General features: G+C 31.0%; 1 protein-coding gene across 2 annotated transcripts in view; it reads right to left on the bottom strand.

The window, feature by feature from the left end:
* LOC117181634 (leucine-rich repeat-containing protein 15-like) overlaps positions 1–6,477 on the bottom strand; it is a 431,057-nt gene that overhangs the window by 297,384 nt on the left and 127,196 nt on the right. The gene's annotated exons all lie outside the window — the stretch shown is intronic.

Below are 6,477 nucleotides of genomic sequence, written 5' to 3' on the forward strand. Positions count from 1 at the left end.
TGGTCATAAGGACAACCGCAGGATTTCGCCGAGAGCGGGTGCTAATCTGAAAAACTGCACCCGCTCCCAGCGAAATCGCGGTCAAATTTCAGCCACAGCCACAAAAACGAACGTCGCACTAACACCTATTTAAATACAGAAGACTCAAAACGTGGTATCAGATTCAAATTAAGATAAATTTTTTTATTTGAATGAATGAAAGAAAACTGACATTATATGAAAGTGAAAAGTTCTCCAACCATCAGCTTTTAATTTTACAATTTTTCCAAAAATAATCATATAACCTTTAAAACAAAAGAACAAGTAAATTTTTAAAAGAGATGTTCATTTAACTAAAGAAGGCAGCGGAAAGTTGGCAATTTCTGAAAAACAGCAATGTTATTGCACGTATATTAGAAAAGACAGTTATAAACATTAATAAATTAATTAAAGAACTCATTTTGTTTGATTTGCATTAATTAATACCATGCTAAGTGAAAACTGGACAAAAAGTTGAACATTTTCGAAAAAAACCGCATATACAAAAACAAAAGTGGACAAGAAGTTAAAAATTTCAGTAAAAACCGCAATTTTCTAGCATGATTCAAATTAAGTATCATTACCAATAATAATAAATGATTTAAACAGATTATTTTTCAACTTTAAATGATTATCCACCTTACTCTATTGAAAATTAGACAAAAATCTTAATAACAAAACGCAACTTTCTAGTATTATTGAAATTAAATATTATTAACAATAATAATTAAATATTGAAACAATTAATTCTCAACTTTAATTAATTATCCACTACTCTGTAGTTCATTGTGAAGAGAAATGTTGAGTTTCAATACAGTCAGCTAATAGGAAGTGTCTTTCTGTATTTTTTCTTGGGATAAAAATTTCTAAGGCTGAAATGGACTATTTTTTCACTTTATTTGTTTATATATTGTTGCTTAGTGATAAACATTTATAAATTTCAAACCAAAATTCTCTTAGAAAATCAATGCTGAGCATATATGAAGAAAGAACTGAAAAATCAGTTAAGAAATACGATCTGTGGGCGATTATAAACAGTACATTCCGATTTTAGATCACTGTGTTTGGTACGAGGGCGCTGATCAACTCGAGTCGGGTGCGTGCACGACAATGAAAAATCGCTCGTTTATTTTAAACAAAGCAAACGATTTGGCTCAAACTTTGTCAAAATTTTTCTGAAACATTAAGGGATAACCTTGCCACTGGAAGTTTCCCGTCCGCGAAACTTCCCTGAAGACTTTTTTCCGCCAAAGTCTGAGGAAATGATTCCTGGCGGTAATGGCTTGAAATAATTTTTATGTTCAAAATATCAGAAAAAAATCTATCATTAAAACATAGTTTGCATCAATAGACGTTTTCTATTTAGGGGAAAACCGAGAACATGTCCTCCAGCAGAAGCCGAGTTTTCGCGAGTTTAATTTTAAAAGTAATTGATTTCGGTACAATGAAAATTTCCGGTTTTTATTTTTTTGTAAATTAGCTATAAATTTGATCAAAAAAATTTCTAATTAAAAGTTGTGCGGCTCGTCGGTCTGCACATTGTCATATTTTTTGCACAGTGCATTTCCTAAGTTGCTCATTTTCGGAAATTTTTCCGTGTTTTGGCAACGCTCGGGGTACTGGAAGAACGAGCCCGAGCGCTATGTAGGTTATAAAATCCACACGTTCAATTGTTTGCAAATTTAATTAATTTATTTTTTCAAACTTGTCAAACATGCATGAATCGCTTTTTAATGAAAATTGCTTAATCCTTTAATTTCGAGAAAGGAATTCAACGATGTGCTAGTTGAATGCTTTCTTGTTCAATGAGTTCAAGCAAATGTCGCACGTGTATATAAGTATTAGGACTCGGAAAAGAATTTTTTCTAATCTCATTCCATTATCGTGTGTGATTTGTTGATATTATACTTAAGAATTCAGTGTGTCGTGAAATTTGAGATGCATTCATTTAAAAACTAAAATCTTTCATCTTGTGAAGGTCACAAAAGTAGTTTATATATCACGTATGTAAAGGTTTTATAGTTCTGTTAAAACACATACACACACAGAGAGAGGCAGATCTACACCCCCTTCCTCACATTACTCCCTTCCACGCTCAGCGAGTCACGGCTACACCACGAAAGGCAAATAATGGCTTAATTGCTAATGGTCCGCTTACAACTGTTAGGATCCTTTCCTTGTATAAGCAGAAACTATTAGAGAATATGAGAAAAAGAAGAAACTGCGTTTCTTATATTGCAGAGCCATACTCAAATTACGTAACAGATTACCGGTTCTCTCCAAGGCCCCCCTCAAACCTGTAATGAGTCGTACAACCCCCCCGCAGTGTATATACGCTAATTTGAATTAGACATATTCTGATTCAGATTTAGAGAGTACTTCCAATAACCTCGTATGTAGCCGCATTGTAATTTAATTGTACTAAAATTTATGCACTGATTTTAGACCCGCCTTAGTAAAGAAAAAATTTCAAATGCGCATAGAATGTCAAGTTGAGAGACTTCTGTTCCAGCGTGGATTTAAACATAAAAAATCATATTACAATAAGTGACAATAATACTTGTTATATGTTCGACTGATTAATCACAGTAAAATATATGGAAAAAAGTATTGCAAGAAAAAATATACTGCAGAAAATCTTGATAAAGCAAAATATTTAACTGAAGATATTATGAAATTACATTAAGAAATTAATAAGAATAGATGCTTACTGAAACTAATGAAAATGAAAGTTTTCACCATTATAGAGTTTTAATTTCTTTTTTAATTCTTATTAAATATATAGTGCATGCATTTTCTTACAAAAACTAATTTGTGTAAAATTTTCAAATGGTTCAAAACCTAAAACAAGTTAAGTTCTGAATTTGCTTCTGAAATTTATTTGTATAATAAATCATTATTGTAAATTTGCAAGGTGTCGTAGGAAAATGTGATTGGAAATATATTCTTTGTTGATTCCGTAAACAAATTAGGCCTATTCTTGCAAAAATGCCCAAACTCTTAAATGGCGCATGAAAGTAGTTTAAATAATAAATCTTCAAAGTGCGATTATTATAATTAATCGAAAAGACGTTCTTAATTAAATTTGTAAAAAGAACTGACCCTATTCGTTTGAAAAATAACTAAATTCTGGATTTGTTAGGAAAGTTCTTTAAATAATTAACTATTCTTATAGATTTAACAAATACCTTAGAACAGAGTCATAGCAAAGACAATCATAGTTAACTTCGTAAACAAATTGTGTTTATTAATTTAAAAATACCTCATCTCTCAATATGTTTATGAAAATTGTTTAAATGATTAATAGTTATTATAAATTTACAAAGTATCGTAAGAAATGATCATCGAAAGACAATCTTAGTTCAGATCTTTGAATGGATAAGTGAAAAAGCTATTACGGATCTTAAGACTAGACTTGGATAAACAGGTACCAAGTTGTGACCTTTCCAGAAACCTGAAAACATAGGCCGAGGAAGGCAGGGAGTGAAATCGCATGCTCCCTCCCCCTCAACCATGGCGCTCTGTGTAAACGCACGGCTTGCACGGCTCAAAATTCGGCCCTTATTTTAAATGAACTAATTGAAATTAAAAAGTTTAAAATTGCACTGTGTAAAATAAAAATAAATAAAAATTCGAAGTTTTTGAATGGTTACAGTTTTAGACCTCTGAATTTTCATATTGAATACTGAATGAAAACATTTACAAACATTGAAACATTCAATTTAGTTTTCGTTTGCAAATTCTCGAATTTTAATTGCTTTATATTGAAAATGATTTATTTTCAAAAAAATTTCAACTTAAAATTTTCCAATTTTGACATTTTTAAACCAGTTTCTGATTTAACTTTGAGGTCTCCCTGAAAACTTGAATAATTCTTGATTAACTTTCGTGCTAAATTATCTCTTCCAAATATGAATAGGAAATTTTTTATTTTTCTAGTAAATATACCTATTTTCAAACAAGCGTCTTGTCACTTATATCTTATTTCAAAATGTAAGCATGGGAAAATTTGAACTAATTTTTTAATCTAAATAATGCGATCTAAGAGAAAATTTAAAAATATTTCAAAACATTTGAAAAATTTCTCAACAAAAAACACATTGGTAGATAGTAAGGCACTTGACTTAAGTTAGCAACATTTTTAAAATGTTACAAAAATGTATATAATTTTAAAAGGACATTTATGAGTAAAGGTTCTAAATATCTTTTAAATTAACTCCAATTTTTCCAAATATTTAGCAGAGCGATTTTCATTTGATGCCCGACGTGCCCTCGCGCTGTTTCGAGCATTGCCTGAGGGGGGCCCTTTTGTCCTCATGAGGAATAAAACACGGGACATAACATTTTTATAATATTGTAATCAGCAATTTAAAAATATTATATTCGAAATGTACGTTTATTTGTGATTCCAACGATATGTTACTTGCAATGAAAAGATTAAAATTAGAAGAAGTTATCGCAGATATGCTTATTGTTATTTTTCAGCAATTCCCGTCGTCGTTTTCTAAGACATAATCATTAATGTACAATTTTAACATTTACTATGACTTTTAAAACATTTTCAATCGTTTAAACAAATGTTAATTATTTAAACAATAATTAATTCCCCAAAAAAATTCAAAATGATCTTATTTTCTTATTGGATTGCAATATTTTGTCACTGTTTGAAGTAGTAAATTTGTCTAAAAACATTACGTAATTATTTGAACAATTAATTATTGTTTATCTTCAAAAATTTTTCAATTGAGCTAGAGATGTCCAATTTTATTCAAATTGGTATCATATGCTACTTCCTATTGAATAATTATATAATTTTGACACATTTATTTTATTGTATAATAATTTTTTTTCTTTAAACAATATTTATTGGCTACAGCAGTTCTTTTCGGTAGCTAAAAGAATTGCAATAAAATAGAACACATAGCATTATGTTTCTGACTTTATAGCGTATGGAAAGAAGAAATTTACCACTCTTTAAATTTTTAAACAAATATAATTTGTTTAAATAATTACTTTTCCAAAAATACTTTCGAAATCGTAATTAATTATATGTCTTCTATTTAATAGTTATGGAAAAATAACTGCTTGAGCAAATGAAAATTGTGTGAACAAATAGAACTTTGCTAAACATTAAAAGAAATGTATGATAATTATGTAATTATTATTATATATGTATATATACGTATGTATGTATGTATGTATGTATGTATGTATGTATGAATATATGTATGTATATATAATATTAAATATTGTCAACATGAGAAATAGTAGGGGGGAAATGGTATATGATGCAGGCGGAATACCAGAGGCTTTCAGAGACTATTTTAGGAGACAATTCGGAGATGAAGCTATAGGGCACCACAACTGCGATGTTGAACACGATGAGATGGAAAACTCAATTGAAAAAGTCTGTGTCACTGAGGTTAGGGATATAATTAAGAACTTGAAAAACTGTAAGGCTGCCGAGGTAGACGGTATTAACGCTGAAATGCTTAAACACGGTGGCGCGTGCATACCACATAGACTGTGCGAATTGATAAATTTATGTTTCGAGATGGGAGACGTCCCAGACGATTGGAAAGAAGCGATTATCGTACCAATATACAAGAGAAAGGGAGATAAAAGCGAGTGCAATAATTACAGAGGGATTAGCTTATTAAGCACCGTAAGTAAAATATATTCAAAAATACTTATTCGTAGGATAATGAAAATAACAGAGGCAAAGATTTGGGAAGTCCAAAGTGGGTATATGCCAGGAAGGTCATGTACGCATCAAATATTTAGCTGAAGGCAAATAACAGAAAAAAGTTTGAGAGTAGGGAAAAAAGTTTTCTGTGCATTTGTTGACCTAGAAAAAGCTTTTGACAAGGTAGATAGAAGTAAACTTTGGGTAGTCCTGAAAGAGTATGGAGTCAATGGATGGATCCTACAAGCTATAAAAACAATATATACAGGTAGCAAAGCGAGTGTAAGAGTGAATGGGAAACTGAGTGACTGTTGCGATATTATTCAAGGAGTTAGACAAGGATGCTTTATGTCTTCATGGTTATTTATAATATTTATGGACAAGTGTTTAAGAATGGCTCTCTTCGACGAAGAGGGTGTGGATCTCAAAACAGTAAGGGTACGTGGGTTAGCGTTCGCAGATGATAAGGTTGTTATGGCAGAGTCTATCGAAGACCTACAAAGAATGTTGAATAAACTAGATGCAGGCATGAAGAGCATGGGCCTCAAAATTAGCACCAATAAAACAAAAACTGTGGTGTTCGAAGGAAAGAGTGAGAAAACCCTATGCAATATTTTATTAAATGATGAAAGAATTGAACAAGTTGATAAGTTCATATACCTTGGCAGCTGATTTACTAGGGACGGGAAGATAGATGAGGAATTAGATAGACGACTAAATGAAGGTAAGAAGGTTATTGGTAGAGCAGGTCCCCTTATCAGAAGTAAAAATAT

The sequence above is a fragment of the Belonocnema kinseyi genome, chromosome 10, assembly GCF_010883055.1.
Source record: "Belonocnema kinseyi isolate 2016_QV_RU_SX_M_011 chromosome 10, B_treatae_v1, whole genome shotgun sequence".
Taxonomy (NCBI): domain Eukaryota; kingdom Metazoa; phylum Arthropoda; class Insecta; order Hymenoptera; family Cynipidae; genus Belonocnema; species Belonocnema kinseyi.